Genomic DNA, 17,599 nt, shown 5'->3' with positions numbered 1-17,599 from the left:
AATTATGAAGAATTTTCCGAGTGAATTTCGAAAAATATTCAACAGAAACTCAACAGGAACTTTCCGCAGATAATCCGAACATTTTCCTGTAGTAATTTGGAACAATTTCTTATGTTAACTCCAAAGAATCTCCTGCTGAAATTCAAAAAAAATTTCATGAAATGAAATTCAAAACAATTTAGATTACCAAAGAGCTTCTGTTGGTAATTCCGAAAAAATCTCTAAACTTCAAAGTATTTTCCGTGAACAATCCGAAATTAATTTCCAAATGAATATTTTGGAAAAACTTAAAGAATTTTTTGAAGAAGTTCATCAGATTTTTCAGGCGAAATTCGAAAGATTGTTCCGTTAATGTCTTGAAAATATGTTCCCGAAAAAAAGCAAAAAAAAAAAAAAAAACTCAAAATCGTAAAAAATAATCCTAAAAAAATAAAAAAAATCGTCACGCCGATTCACGCCGCCGCCGCCGCCACCGGCTAAAATGGCTTTTGGCGTGACGCCGAAAACGCCGCCGACCAAAATTCGGACCAACGCCGCCGCCGCTGAATATCGGACCGGCGCACACCTCTACTTACAATACCACAATACTGTATTTGCGATAAAATGTTTAAATCCCGTGTGATATTCGAAATTTCTGAAGTGATACCATTTACCATATGGGTATGAGTGTAAACTAAGAACAGGCAAGATTTCATTTGGGATGTTACAACTGGAATTTAATAAAATGGTTAATATGCTTGCTCATTCTGATTCATTTGAACTAAATTAGCTCAAATGATAAGCTGATATGTAACATCGTTTAAGCCATGTCCGGCAATCAAATCAATTGTAGAAACTTGCCTCGAGGGCCGGATATACAGAAAAAAAAATAAAAATTATAAGGTCAATAATTTCAAAGCAATTTCCCTTATTCATCACGAAGTTTGCTATCATTATTAAATTAATAAAATACTCATAGACTATAGGCAATACGAGCGAAATATGCATGCTAAGTGATGCATCCTAAGGAAAACGAAATTTGCCGTTGATTATGACATGCCTTCAATTTTTACCCCTAATTTTCAAGTTTTTAGAACAGATCACATTCCGTGTTTGACTACGATCGAGTTAAGTCGCATCGGCGCAATCGGTCGATCGCAGTTAATTCATTGAGAGGTGTCCAATTACGCCCCCGGTCTTTCGGGTAAAAGTGATTACTCACTAAATCGGTAACGCGAATAAGCAACGCAAGTGTCTACCAAGAGTGCAAATTAAAAACCAACCAACGAGCAGAGCTTATTTGATGAACAGTTCTAATTTCCCCCGTATGGGGGAAAACCCCGGCGGTGTAGCCGGGGAAAAAATATTTGTAACAGTAAGGAATGAAAGTCAGGCCAAAAACCTGGCTAAAATTGAAAAACTAGTGGACGGAATTACGGTGAAGGTTTATGAACGTAAATCATTGAACTCCTGCAAAGTGGTAGTGTTCTGCCGAGATGTGAAAAACGATACGGTCTACGCAATTCGAGACATGTTGTCAGATCAAGGCGTGTTAAATGTAAAGCAAATTACGAAGGGCACGGAGGACAATAAAATTCCTACCGGCATTTTCGTGATAAGCGTGAAAGGAACCAGGCCACCTAAAGAATTTAAATTGGGTTACCTCCTCTTGCAGACAAGACCATGGTACCCTAACCCGCTAAGGTGTTTCAAGTGTCTCAAGTTTGGTCATACTACTATTAGCTGCCCGGTCAAGGATAAGAAGTGCAGTAGGTGCAGTGAAGTCTACCATGAAGAATGTGGCAACGTAGCAAAATGTATTAATTGTGGTGGTGGGCATGGTGCATTTTCCAAAGAGTGCCCAGTTCTGCAAAAAGAAAAATCTATTACGAAAGTGAAAGTGGACAGAACCATTTCGTTTTGGGAAGCCAGAAACATTGTTGAATCAGAGAGCAAAACAGCTTACTCAGATACAGTGATATCATCAGTTGAAGAAGATGTTAAAAAACTTACTAATGAAAACAAAGCCTACGTAGCTAAAATCAACGAGCTAAATGAAGAGAAGAAAATGTATGCTGACACCTTGAAAGCTAAAATGGAAGTACAATTCGAGACAAAGCTCATGCAATACAAAGAAGAATTGATCAAATGTTGCCAGGAAAATGAAAAAAAAAGTGACGGAAATGCAAACAAAAATTGAGGAAATGCAGGAGACGTTAGACTCAGTTCACAAAGCATACAAGGAAGAAAAACATAGAAGAAAAATTGCAGAAAAAGAGGCGGAAAAACTCAAAGAAGATTGCAACAAGCTCGAAAACCTATTGAAATCATACCAACAAAAAACAGCCCCCAAACACACAAGGAGTCTGGATAACACCTTGCTCTCACCACCTAGGAAGAAAAAAGGAAACACATCAATGCAACCATGTGAACAGATGGAGTTTGTTGAATCGGATTCAGAACAATCCATAGGATCTACCCACCACGACGATAATATGTAGTAAGAATATTTAACAGCTTAAACGAGACCACAACACCATACCCAAGATTAACAAGTAGTCAAAACAATCCCAAATAATATAAAAATAGCACAAAATAATAACAGTCCAGCAAACAACGAAAATTTTGCGGTCTCATGGAATGTCAGAGGATTAAGGAAAAGAAGAACCGACTTAAAACTATTAATGGCTTCCATCAACCCATTGGTAGTATGTCTACAGGAAACAATGTGCCAAAAAGAACAGCAAGCTAACATCAGTAAGTATAAAATATACCACCGTCAAAGACCTGGTGGAGCCAGATCAGCTGGTGGAGTGATAACGGCAGTAAAAGAGGACATAGACAGCAAGAGTATTGACCTAAATACAAATTTGGAAGCAGTAGCCGTAAAAGTAGGTGCACCAATAAATGCTAACATACTAAACGTATACCTCCCTCCCGGAACCCAAATCCAAAAGGATGATATTTCTGAATTACTCGCTCAAATTCCTAAACCTATGATAGTGATGGGTGATTTTAATGCACATCACCCACTATGGGGTTCAGACGAAATCAGTTGCCGAGGAAAAATTATAGAGTCAATCATTGACGAAGAAAACCTTGTAGTGCTCAACAATGGTGAAAACACATATGTAAATAGTGCTACAGGAATTGGATCCTGCATCAATATATGTTGTTGTTCAGATGTACTAGCTGGTACTCTGGAACTTACCGTCTCAGATGACTCCTATGGAAGTGACCACATACCTCTAATTATATTGATGCCGCAAATACTACAGGAAACACAACGTCTCTCTAAGTGGAAAATTGATGAAGCAGATTGGGAAAAATACCAAAATACGATTGAAATCACTTACATAGATAACGTTGTTGACCAAGTCGAAGAAATAACAAGGCAGATAAACAGAGCTGCTGACCAATCGATCCCAAAAACAAAAGGAACCATCACAGGTAAACAGGTGCCATGGTGGAATAAAGAAGTTGCAGCAGCCATTAAAGCAAGAAGAAAGGCTCTTAGAAGCTTGCAAAGAAACAAAAAGGGAACTCTACATCCACAACATACCCAAGAATTCCGAGATGCAAATATCAAAGCACAAGAGACCATCGTAAAAGCCAAGAAGAAATCTTGGGAAGACTGCCCAAACATTCAACGTTCACACGCCTGCCAAGGAGATGTGGAAAAACTTCAGCAAAATTCAAGGAAAATTTAAAAGCCCACGTATCCGAGAAATCAAATTCAATAATGAAAAAACAACTAACAACAAAGGAATTGCTGATAGTCTTGCTGCACACTTCGGACAAATATCCAGTGATAGGGAATACTCTCCAGCATTTCTGGCATATAAAAATAACATCGAACAATCCCCGATACTTATAAACCAGGAAGAAGAAGCCGGATATAACTCAGTATTTTCCCGAAACGAGCTTGAAGAAGCAATGGAAGGACTTAAAGGATCTTCTCCAGGCCCAGATGGCATCCACTATGCCATGATCACCAAACTGCCAATAGAGTACAAACATCTGCTCCTTAACACATATAACCGATTGTGGGAAGGCTCCGTATACCCAGAAAGCTGGGCCAAATCCATAGTGGTTCCTATATACAAGGCAAAAGGAGAAATAAGTTCTCGCTTAACTTTTCAAAAGGTCCTAAGTAACATTTTTTTCATGAATTAATTTGAATACAGCAATCAATAGCTTTCATGTTGTTCTGTTGATTGCGCTATTCAAATTAATTCATGAAAAAAATGTTACTTAGGTCCTTTTGAAAAGTTAAGCGAGAGTTGTTCAGGAAACTACAGACCAATCTACCTAAATAGTTGCCTTGGTAAGATCCTCGAGAGAATGGTGAATAACCGTCTAATGCACCTAATTGAAGAACGTAGGCTACTTAACGACCACCAATTTGCATTCCGTAAAGGGAAATCTACATCGGACTATCTAGCACACTTTGACACCGCAGCTATGCATAAAAAGATCTTTACACAAGCAATCTTTCTCGACATTAGAAAGGCTTACGACACCACTTGGCGTAGGCTGGTACTAAACAAAATCTGTGAGTGGAAAATAGGAGGCAATCTTGTTAAATACATCCAAAAAATCCTGGAACGAAGGACCTTCAAAGTTAAAGCCAACAATACTCTGTCACAGGAAACAATAATGGAAAATGGCCTATGTCAAGGATCAGTGATAAGTGTTACGCTATTCCTAATTGCAATCGACACCATATGCGCAGAGCTTCCTGCCGAAGTTAATGCACTCCTCTTTGCCGACGATGTAGTTCTTTTCGCCTCCGATGGTAACAGGAAAATCTCACAAAAAATTACAATCAGCGCTTAAATCGGTTGAATCATGGGAACAACGCACCGGCTTCAAAATCTCTACCGAAAATGTGTAACTATAGCGTTCAAACACCCGAGATCTAGAAAACAAACAAGTCAAAGACTTATATTGAACAATGTCCCTATACCAGAAAAATCATGCCACAAATGCCTAGGAGTAACATTAGATCAACACCTCACCTACAAAACACACATCGAGGAAACAAGAGCAGTATGCTCCCAGAGAGTCCAGTTTATAAGATCCATCGCATCCAGATCATGGGGTGGAGACCGCCAATCCCTGATAAAAATCTATAAAGCAACCGTACTTGAAAAAATACTATATGCAGCCCCGATCATATCTTCAATTAGCGACACGGTAATCAAACGATTCGAAAGTTTACACAACAGCGCTGTACGAATTATCATAGGAGCATTTCATACAGCATTCCATACCAGCCCAATAATAAGCATTCAGGCCGAAGCAGGCATCCCAAGCATCAGATTTCTTTTGAACCAAAAACTAGCGATATTTGCAGCAAAGGTAGACAACAATGCTCGTCAACCATCAAACAGCGAAACAGAAGAACACAGTATCAACAGTTCAGGGGAACTTTGGAATCAAGGACCAACTACTGAACCAAACACCATACAAATTAGAAGTAGACGAATCATCGAAGAACTAGAAACGAACATCCCAGCAAGCAAGCCTTTCTAAATACCATCTAACCCCACCATGAAAAAGAAAATAAATACTTGTCGATAATACAGTCCTACACGTGAGCAAGACCGGAAAGAATCATCTAGATTTAAGACAACAATTTGAATTTGCTCAACGAAAGCATTCTGAATACAGATTCCATACATTTTTAAACACTTGCGGGTCAAAAACAGACTCTAGAACTGGCTTCAGTGTAATTGTAAAAGGAAACAATACGTAAAAGAACCCATAACTCACTAAGCATCTACAGCGTCGAAAGCATGGCAGTAATTGAAGCTCTGAAGTGGATATCAAACCAAAATAGAGTAGGTGTCTTTATCATATGAACTGACTCTCTGAGTGTGATAGCAACTATCGAAAAGAGAAAGATAAAATCTTCCTCAAAGATGAAATAACCACACTGTACAATGACATATCCGATAAGGAACATACATTACCTTCTGTTGGATCCCAAGCCACATCGGCATTCCTGGGAATGAAAAGGCCGATACTGAAGCCAAACGATCCCTCGAGCTTAACACCATTATGCAAAAAATAGTTGATCACAAGGAAATTAAAACCATCATTTAAAGAAATATGATTAACAAATGGCAATTGGAATGGGAATCAACCAGAAATAACAAATTAAGAGAATGCAAAAATACCACTACACCATTTAGAGAGACAACAGGAAATCGTAGAGAGGACGTTACACTTACAAGATTACGAATTGGCCATACGCAATTAACGCATGCCTATCTACTAGAAAAAACAGATCCACCCAATTGCACAAAATGTAACCAAATTCTTACTGTCAAACACATTATAGTCAACTGTCCAGGATATGATGATGCTCGGGGAAAAATTGGGCTCCAACCAAACATGAGAGAGGTATTGGTCGATGACAGCCGCCAAGCAAAAAAAAGTGCTATCGTTCCTCAAAGAAATCGCGCTTCCACCAGTTTTACCAGTAACCACCTCACTGAAAATAGGATACTTCTAATCAAAGGAAGACAGCGTTAAGCACATTGACGATCGGCTGGCCACCGTAATCGAGAACTAGGCACCAGTCCCCAAGGCGTCAAATCTCACCAAAATAGGATGGATGTTCTGCCAGCGGACCGGATGAGACCAGTGAATGAAATATACATTATCTAGATCCTAAGTTACTCAAACTCTGTGAATTGAACAACCAAGACTCGAATAATATTTAAAGAGTCTTTAATAAACATAAAAAAAAGAACAGATCATTATTAACATTTGATTAAAGGGTTTCAAGTCTAAGAATCGTCCCCAGCAGGGATAACTCTAGAAACACTAAGTTCATATTATGAATAAAGTCGATTAACAATTTAAGTGTCAGGCATTTCTAAGCAAAACGGTAGTTTTCGTTTGTCAATAACAAATTATTTAAGGCCGGGTTAAAGTAGAAGATGTAATACGTATAAGTTGATACGAGCCCATACTGAAAAGTGGATGTTAAAAGAAGGAAATTAATATATCTCATACTTCCTTCATTGGTTTTAAAGATCGTACTGGAAACAGAACGCTCGCAGGGAGGAGAGCTAGGGATCTTTATCCTCTTTCTAACCTCTGTCAGAAATAGGATCCCTGGCGGGAATTCCTATCTTAACCCTGTCTACTACATTTATACTTTGAGTAATGGAATGGCCTCGAACAAATATATGTCGTCTCATTGTAGAAGAATATGATCTAAACGCAGTCTCGTGGTCGAACGTATATGCCACAAATTTGGGCAAATCATTGAAGCACCATTTATTTAGCTTACATCTAGACAGATAACACTTAATTCGTTGTCATATCCTACTTATTATATTTTCATACAATTTGTATAATTTAACAACCAGCATGGCAACTGCTGCTATCTTTTCACAAATAAATGTGATTCTGCTCCCCTTGATGTGCCGTTCTGCTACAGTCTTATTCTTAAAACACATTTTAAATGCGTTAAGCAATCATCGTAACATGTTTGTTATGTGTTAATCTAGTAAATTTTGTTTATTCATTTTATGGTTTGGTATTTGGGTTTATATTTAGGAAAACATCAAAAAACCTCAAGAGGTGCATTTAGGACTATTCTACATCGAATGTTCAGCTGCACGGCTCAAGCTTGAAAATGTTTATCATACCTTTGGCGGCTGGCAACATCACACCGAAACAACCCTTACCGAACTCATAATTCAACATCTGACAAGGGTCAGAATCCACACCTGCCAGAAAGCAGCATGCCGGAACCCTTTGTACCGAAAACCGCTGTCCGAGAAATAATTTGTCAAAACATAACTCTGTTGGTGCTGCGGCTCCCAGCGGTATCCGCCGCGCTGCCAACGGAAATCCAGAAGCTTTTTTTATGCAACCGCAATTAACTCGTCACTTTCGAATGCACCTTCTCTGATCCGCGAATAAAAGCTGAAAATGTAATTGCAAATGCATTCTCCACAAGGCGCGACTGTTGCCGACGACGACGACGACGCAATTTGCAAGGGTAATGCAGTATTTTTTTTATGGATGGCGTAGTCAGCACCATCTGCCTACCTGAGCCGGCAATAGGAACTCGCGGGGTGACACTGACCCACTAAGGGGCGAATGACCAAAAAAGGGGCTTTCGTCAACTTGGGCGAATCAACTGACGACACGAGGCAACGCGTCACGCCGGGCCGGACGTTGAATGTCGCTACTGCGGCATTCGGCATGAGTCAGTCGAAGGTTGAGCCTTCAATGGGTGTGCGGATTAATCAATGAGAATTATATGTACGCTTCAAGAAAGCACGTAATATAGGGTTACTGTCCCAGTTCTTCATGCTATAGAATAATATTGATCATATTGAAAAGAAATACATTTGGCCTTTTTAATGAATTATTTAAATTATGAATGAGAGAGGGAAATGAAACAGTGTTCCCAAGAAATATGTAAATGAATGCAATTTTGCTGCAAACCTTTTTTCATTCATTGAATCCGCTTTTAATTATTTAGGTTTCGCTACAAAATGAGTCGGGGAGGTGCTTCATATTATTCCGGCCAACACTTTGGAATACATATTTTGAAAATACCACCCGATGCATCGGAATGTAATTTGTCCTGTGATACATAACCAAGTATCTCAAGCAGCAGGAATTTGCGTTGAATGAGACCTACGCTATTTTGAAATGTTATAAACCATGACAGTGATTTGTTGAACGATTTACCTCATCAATCGAAGTTCTGCCATTCTGAGAAAACCCCTCGAAACATTCCAATGAATTTTGCTTCATTACAATTTCATACCAAATTGTGTTGACATTCATATCAAAAAGATCCCGACCGCCATTCAGTAACGTGACCCTCAGCCGGTGCTGGTGCGGTTGGCTTAGTATTGGCATTAGCATAGCATCATCACATATCGCCGGTTTCGCATATATACTTACATGTGCGATTTGGCGGAGTGTTTGATTGCGATTCCATGTACGAATGACAATTGTCAGATTTTCAACATTTTTCGTCGCACATGTGTTGCTCGTGTGGTGTGAATGTGCGTCCTACATATGTACGATCGCATAAGCCTCAAAACACCGAACGAGTCGTGACACGGAAAGGGGGCACTTACCAGACGCAAAAAAAGCATCCGGGATTATCTAATCATAACGTTTTATGTAAAATAGCAACCAACCGTCAGAGGAGTAACATTATTCCATTCCAACACATCCCGACTCCCGACTTACTCATAGGTAGGGGAACTATGGGTGGAATAAACAAAGTCCTATAAGTTGTCAAATTGTTTCAACCCATCTCATATATAATTATTTTACGTATATAGTAGACAATCAAATCAAGAGAACAAATTATTGAAAGCTGAAACGTCAATTTTTAATTGAAATCGGGTCAACAAAATTTCGCATTTAAGTCTCCATCTCACCCCACTTCCTCGGCAAAAGGTACGTGCTCATGACAATCCCATCTCTCGCGTTCATGCTCGCAGGGGCAGAATAAAAGTGCGCGCTAACATGGATTATTATTTCGATCCAGCAACGATGATGACGCGATGTTGCCGGTCGCCGCGGTTGGCTTTGAGCTGCGGAATTGTGTGGAAGCCACGTTCTCCACGGCAACTAAATCGCTTCCCGTTATTATCATTCACCGCCCGGGCGCTCCACACTCTGGCTGCAGTCTCCAGGCTTTCTGGTTGACCGGATGGCAAGTCGAGCCGCGTGATGGTGGTGGTACGCTGCGGCATTATTTCTGTGTCACACGTGTCAAAAGTCAATAGTCACTGCTCCTCCCGGTCGTCGATCGTATTAGAATCGAGACGGTTTCTCGACCAAAGGATCTGATGCGAAAAAGGAGACGGGAGTGTCCACTAAGCGAAAATATATTCCGGCCTGTTATCAGGTGTAATCAGAGTTTGATTCCAGAAACTATGAAAAAGGCTTCCAAGTGGTCGGTTCTGGTCATTTCAGAAATAAAAACCCAGATTAATCCACCTAGCGGTGTTGCAGCCTTTCTCGTGTGTTATAAAAATAATATTTTGGACTTAACTTTTGAGCCCATAGTCCGAATTTTCAATAGGAAATAATGAGACAGGATTTTGCGTCGAATGCAACTTGTTGCCTCAATTCGTCGAGTTCATTTTTCGAGCAATCTTATAGCCTTTACGTATACTTTGCATACGAGAAAGGCAAAAAAGCTTTTAATTTGGACTTTTGTCTTAGCACATGCACAGCCAATATTGAAAGCATCCTGGAAATGTCGGTTGTATTTCCGGCCAGGTACACCGTGTAGGCTTGAATTTGGGAGACAATCCATAACTCCCCGGCAATCAGATTATTTAGTAATAAATAACATGATCAACGAAGAGTTTTGAATCTACGAAAGGAAGAAACGGAGAGAGCCGTATCAACCGTTTCACATTCAGGAGAAAGATGATTGACGAATCGTTGGGAGTGACTTTGCTAAGAAGATTAATGTACACTCCTTGAGTCCTCGAAGTCTTGGGGTGGGACACTGTTTTAAGTCTAGTGCCCTGGCTTATACTTTTAATTTGGACTTTTGGGTAAAAAACAATATTCAAATTTGAAAACACTTGGACATAACATAACTCTCAATTCGCTCCGGATTTTGTTGGAAATGTTGCCAGCTGCTGAGAATGCCCTCTCTGGTTCAATCGAGGTTGGACAAATGGTTCTAAGAGCTTGAGCTTGAGCTTGAGCTTGATTGACTGCTCGTAGTTGCTACTCCATTATGACCAGATCAGCTGTTCTTGCACAGGGAACCAACAAATGTTTGCTTGGGTCTAGCACACATCTTCAATGTACAAGTACTGGTGATCTCATTTGTTAGGTCATACTGGCGCCTGCCACGTCAGAATGCAAGTCAATGTAGGGAAGGGGAAGGAAATGATGATGCAATCACTCGCCCACTGCAAGCCGAATATACCTCTGCACTTGCCACGAGTTCATTCGGAATTTGTTGGAATTTCTGGGTTAGGTTGGAGAGGCAGAGGTCCGTCTTGGTTAACGAGCTGCCAATGTGATAGATAGGAGAAGGTAACTGATGGAATTTCTAATTGGATGTAGGAAACGAGCTCTATTGTTCATTTCCAATTCTAGCAGATTATTATTAGAATACTCAAGTTGAAGGTATAGGAATAGTAATGGAAACGGTATGGAAGTCCATTTCCAGTTCTAGCGATTGCTAGAACTGGAAATGGACTTGGAATTGGACTTGCGAAATAAAGAGAAAGATACAAAGCAGGAAAATGGAACGGACCTGGGATTGAACCCACGACCTCCTGCGTATGAGGCAGAAGCAGTAGCCATATGACTACCAAGCCCGCTTCTAAACAAGAGAGATCACGCACTGAACTGATTATTTTATTACCGGCCGCGCAATGCAGAACACAATAATTCGTCCGACCGCGCGATCGTTCTGCTGTCCGAAACATGAGAGATCACGCACTGCGGTTGGGCAAATGGTTCTAAGAGCATCGAAAAACAGTGCCAAGTACTTGCTCTTAATCCTTTATTTAGTAAAAGAATTCTCTGTGGATTGCTTGCGAGGAACCTGGCGTCAATGTAGTTGCCACCGGCAACACAAGTGTTTTACTCTGCTGCAGTCTCTTTACGAGTTATTCTTTAACCAATAAACCAGAAAAATCATCCATAGAAGCATTTTCTTCATACCGATCAGGTGTGGTCGTTGTTTCGGCTTCAACGATCGGATTAGCCGCAGTATTTAGTCAACAATGATTAGCCGTTCAAGGTCTCATCCGCTTGCTTGACCTTCCGCAACACGCTTCAACTTTCATAACACGAGAACTGTTGTAAAAAGTACAACAGTCTGAAAATCCGATATTGGAGCCAATTGAAATTATATCAACGTGATTTTTCCGCGAAAATACAGTCGACTCTCTGCATATCGATGTTCCATATCTCGATATCTCTCCCTATGTCGATGGTTTCCTCAGTCCCTTCAATCTACATAAATTTGGGCTTTCTACATCTCGATAACCTCCTTATCCCGATATCTCTATGACAAGACTTAAATACTGGCCACTGTTCCTGCTCGTCCAGTCTGGCAGTCAGAAACTGATTGAGGTAAGGTAGCATCGTGGCTACTTGGATGATTACGAAAAGTCTAAAGGTAGGGGAAGGTGAGGAGACATGATCCCCGGGGAGACTTGATTACCCCCTGTTTTATCGAGAACTAAAGTGGTTTTGTTCTAGGGTATTTTTTAGTATAGATCCTCTAGACAAATGACATTTATGTGGTGAGTTATTTTTTGCATTGACAACCTTGTTTTTTCTATAGGGCGCTTTGTGTGTTTTGACCTTTCTAAAGATTTTTTTATTGGCCACGCAAAATTTGAACAACTTTTCATAACAATGACCAAAAGCTTTCGTTTTTTCACAGCACAAAGCCATAAATATGCTTAATGATCCGTACTGATAAAAATGTCAACATTCCATAAAAGTTTTAGGATATTTGGATTTGAAGTTATTGCCTCAATATGGGGACACTTGATTCCCCATTAGTCACTCATACAAAAATTTGGTGAAAAAATTCCAAAAAATATAAATTTGTTCTCAGATTTCTAATTTTTCTAGATTTGACAGATTTGATGAAGGGTTGACAGTAACAAATATTTATTACGTAGATATCAAAGAAAGGGGATCAAGTCTCCCCAAATTTTAAAATTGCAATTGCAAAACAAAAATTGTTCATGTACACGCCCAGAAATTCGAAAATTCCGCGTATTTTGAAGGAAAAATATTTTTAAAAAATCTGAGGGCACCTTTCTAATTTTGTATAAGCAAGTTCTTGGAGAAGGATCAAATTTCCCCGAATATTTCGATTTTTGACAGCACTCCAAAAAAAATCAATTGTGTAACAATAACAACAATAGTGCTGTCCAATGAGAGCTTGAAGTAGCTCGAAGTTTCTCCCTGTCCTGCTCATGCCCATTTGTTGACAAAAAAGAACGAGCAGGACGGGAACAATTTCGAGCTACTTCGAGCTGCTCATTGGACAGCATTAATAATTTAAGGACTGTCATACATATGTAAAGTAAAATACTATATTTCTTAGAGACTCTGTGTGGAAATCGCGTATGTTTATTTATTTTTGGCTGTGATACATCGGACATCAGAAAAGGGGATCAAGTCTCCCCAGTCTCCCCTAAGTATATGCATGGTGGTTTATCATGTCATATTTAGCACACGTTACCTAGGGTGACCATATGGTATCCTAAAGGAGGACATGTCCTCCTTTTTCATTAAAAATCAGATGTCCTCCTTTTGCGCTAAAATGTCCTCCTTTTGGATATTTGAGAAAACAGTAGCATGAATATTTTTTCTGAAGCTAAAGTGATCGATATGTTCAAATTTTTAGGTTACTAGACCATCTTTGGACAATAACAAACACATCAACAACAGGAAACGACATTTGTTTTGTTTTCGTTTTTCATAGCAACGAGCTTTTTTGGATCTAGCACCCATTTCCATTTTTCTTTCCATTCCTCGATCTCTCCCTATCTCGATGGTTTCTTAAATATCGAGATGAACCTACCAGTTTGGTTCGATATCTCGAGATCTATGGGATTTAGGAAGTTTCCGTCTTCTACAAAGTTGTTTGAGGATTGGAAGCCAATATGTTGAAAATAAGTTTCAGAATTCAGTTTCAGAATTCAGCCGTAAGGCGGCGCTAGTGTATATGAGTTATTAGTTTGGTTCGATATCTCGGGATCTGTGGAATTTAGAAAGTTCCCGTTTTCTATAAAGTTGTTCGAGGATTGGAAACCAATATGTCGAGAAACTGTTTAGTTTAGAATTCATCCGCAAGGTGGCGCTACTATATATGAGAGATCAGTTTAGTTTGATATCTCGGGATCTATGGGACTTACGAAAGTTCCGTCTTCTACTAAGTTGTTCAGGGATTGGAAACCAATATGTTGAGAAACCGTTTAATTTAGAATTTATCCGCAAGGCAGTGCTACTGTCTATGAGAGATCAATTTTGTTAGATATCATTGGATTTAAAAAAAATACCGTCTTCTACTAAGTTGTTCAGGGATTGGAAACCAATATGTTGAGTAATTGTTAAGTTCAAAATTCATCCGTAGAGTAGTACTAGTGCATGTGAGACCACCAGTTTGGTTATATATCCCCGGATCTGTGATATTAGATAGTGGCCGTCTTCTACACAGCTGTTCGAGGATGGAAACCAATATACTTAAAAACTGTTTAGTTTTTATTACATTCGCTGGGTGTTGATACGTGGGACAACTAATTTTGTTAAATATCTTAGGATATGTGGGATTTAAAAGTGCCATCATTTACAGTTATTGGGATTTGAAAACCAATGTGTTCAGGAAAGTGTGCTTGGTGTTTCTGCTTCATTTTTTTTTGTTCGGGATGAACCACTGTGTCCATTTCATTGAACTTTTGTATACCCGTGTCATTTGTTTAGTGCATGTCTTTCTGCTCCATTTCTATTGAGAAGAAATGAAGTAGTCGTTTTTTATTCATATATTTCTCAAGCTTAATGTAAGGCCTCTTTAGATTAAGGTACCGCTATTTGTACCCTTCGAAAAATGGCTTACACCAACTCTCAAAGGCGCGCCCCTCAATCAGTTTCGGCTCAACAATAAGTGGGATAATACTGATTTTGACCATGCATTCGGAATTCCGAATTCGTTTTTGTGCAGAGATCTGATTTCACATCTGATCTCTAAAGAAGCAAAAATATGTTTAAACTTCAGTATCGATGCATGGTCAAAATCAGTACTATCCCACTTATTGTTGAGCCGAAACTGATTGAGGGGCGCGCCTTTGAGAGTTGGTGTAAGCCATTTTTCGATGGGTCTAATCAGTCAGAGGGTTCAGCAATCCACCAAATTCGTATCCGCTTCTTTCCTAATTAATCAGCGCTCTGGAGCTTGGAGATTCATGTCGTCGGCTTCGAAACCAGCCTAAGATTGAGTTACGTTTTTATAATTTACTCCATTGACTCCATCCAAAAGGTGCAAAAGATGGGTCATCTAAAAGCAAATTATAGTCGTTCCATACTCTTCCGATCATCACTCATAAGTATTAACAAGAATAGTAAGAACTAGAGCACAGTGTGGTAGATCTTACTCCGTAATGCAACACGAAGAGTGTCTACCCAGCATTACAGGCTCCGTTAACTGCCTGGCTAATTGTTTCACCCCCCAGGCCATTCATCCCCTCAGCACGGGTCGCCTGACACCTTGGGCTTCGGGGTTAGGGACGTCATATTGTCAGCTTCAGTGTTGTACCGAGCCTGGCGATATGACCGGATTTAAACCGTTACGCACTACTTCAGAGTATCCATATCCCAGCGTAACGGGACTTCTGCTTCATACACAGGATGCCGTGGATTCGATCTCATCTTATTGGTTCTCTAAAATAAATACATTTTTATTTTCAAAATAATAATTAGATTAGAAAATTATTTAGAGCTCCTTAGAAGAATGTCTTTTCATGTCATAAAACGAGTTAGGACTATACCTTATAATTCCACCACTTTATTGTAACTTTTTCGACCTCAACAGTACGGCCGTCATCATTGTCTCGTACTTAACTCATCTTTCCGCTAATCGTGTCAAGAATGAGGCACTGAAGACGACCTTACTGTTGAGGTCGAAATACGTATCAAAATTTAAAGAGTTTATAAGTTTCTACACACATAAGCACACGCACATTTTCTTTTGAGCATGGATTTGAACACAAAAATATTGACAATAAGTGAGATTGCCAAGCTGGAGTCGATTCCTCCAGTTCAAGAAACATCAACCATGTTCTTTTAATTCTCAAACACTGTTGAAATTTTTATTGTATTTTATCGTCTAGAACAGCGGTTCTCAACCTTTTTCTTGAGAGGACCCCTTCGTGTTTTTGTATTTATTGAGGTACCTCCTATTTTAATATGCGTAACTTATAAAATTATCTTGAAAGAGCGCCTTCGAACCTATTTAAAAGAGACTTTTGAGCATCTTGAAATGGCGTTTCTGAGCCTTTTGAAAGTAGACTCCTAGACTTCTCGAAGGAAAAATTCCGAGCCCTCCAAAAGAAGTTTTCGAGCCACTTGAAATGGGGCTTCCGAGTCTCTTGAAAGTGAGCTTCTGAGCCTCTTGAAAGGAGGCTTCCGACCTTTTCAAAAAGAGGCTTCCAAACTAATTGGCTGAAAGAAGAATTCCAAGCCCCTTCGAAATGTGGCTTCCGAGCCTGATTAAAGGGGTCTTTCGAGGCTCTTGAAAGGAGACATTAACCCTCTTAAAATGACTTTGTTGAGACTTTGGAAATAGGCTTCCAAGCTTCTTGAATGAAGAATTCCGAGCCCCTCGATTGGGTTTCCGAGCCACTTGAAAGTGGGCTTCCGGGTCTTTTGAAAGAGGGCTTCAAACCCTCTGGAAAAGGGGGCTTGTGACCCTCTTAAAAAGGGGCATCTGAGCCTCTTGAATGAGGGCTTCCGAAAAGAGGCTTGCGAACCACTTCAAAGGGGGCTGACTGAAAGAAAAATTCCGAACCCCTCGAAAGGAGGTTTCCAGGCCTCTTAAAAAGGTTCTTCCGAGACACTTGAAAGGGAGTTTTATCTATTAATAAATTATAATCTCAATATACATGTGCATGATTTACAATCTAGTTTCACTTCAATTCACTAATCCCAGGCTCCATCGCCACTCTAAATCACTAATCTGATATTATTGAACCACCAGTGTTGCCAGTTTCACTCAACTTATTAAACTCCTCTCAACACTGGGTTTCCTACCCTTTTGAAAATTGGCTTCCGAACCACAAAATTCAGATCCCCTCGAAAGGAGGTTTCCGAGCTTCTTAGAAGAAAGCTTTCATGAAATGGGATTTTCGAGCCTCTTGAAATGACGCTGCTAAGCCTTATAAAAATAGGCTTCCAAGCTTCTCGAAGGTAGAACTCGGACCCCTTTAAAGGAAGTTTCCGAGCCACTTGAAAAGGAGGCTTCTGAGCCTTTTGAAAAGGGGCTTCCGCGTCTTTTGAATGGGGGGCTTTCGAGTATTTTGAAAGGGGAGCTTCCGAGTCTCCTGAAAGGGTGTTTCCGTCCCTTTCGAAAAAAGGCTTCCGAACCACTTGAAAGGAGGCTGGTTGAAAGAAGATTTCTGAGCCCCTCGAAAGGAGGTTTCCAAGTCTCTTGAAGGGGTCTTGGAAGGAGGCTTTTGAACCACGTCGAAGAAGGCTTCCAAGAGTTTTCCTTTTTTGGGAAAAAAGCCTTTATGCTTCAAGGCTTCTGAACCTTCAAATTTAATATTTTAGGTAAGAATTATACTCTTAAGGGGTCGTGCACATATTACGTAAGCAATTCTTCTGTTTTTTTCGAACCCCCCTCCCCCCTTGTAAGATTTTTTTCAGATTTTTCATTTATATGGAGCGTAAGATATTGACCGACCCCCCTTCCCCCAAAAGCGCTTACGTAATATGTTTACGGCCCCTAACATATTTCACAATTTTGTTTCGAATAAATAGATTGATTTTGAAGATTTTTTTTTGTTTTTGGCTGTGGTGGACATGCTTCGATATGTTTTGATTTACTAATTGCTATGCATATTATCTA

General features: G+C 39.8%; 1 protein-coding gene and 1 pseudogene across 4 annotated transcripts in view; one reads left to right on the top strand and one right to left on the bottom strand.

Annotated features, from left to right (window-relative positions):
* The window catches only part of LOC134208844 (E3 ubiquitin-protein ligase CBL-B-B), a 256,622-nt gene that overhangs the window by 226,093 nt on the left and 12,930 nt on the right, over positions 1–17,599 (bottom strand). The window lies entirely within an intron of this gene.
* LOC134214928 (uncharacterized) lies at positions 1,307–3,092 on the top strand (annotated as a pseudogene).

Source organism: Armigeres subalbatus, chromosome 2 (genome assembly GCF_024139115.2).
Source record: "Armigeres subalbatus isolate Guangzhou_Male chromosome 2, GZ_Asu_2, whole genome shotgun sequence".
Taxonomy (NCBI): Eukaryota; Metazoa; Arthropoda; class Insecta; order Diptera; family Culicidae; genus Armigeres; species Armigeres subalbatus.
The sequence above is the reverse complement of the archived record's forward strand: the minus strand, read 5'-3'. Positions and strand labels throughout refer to the sequence as shown.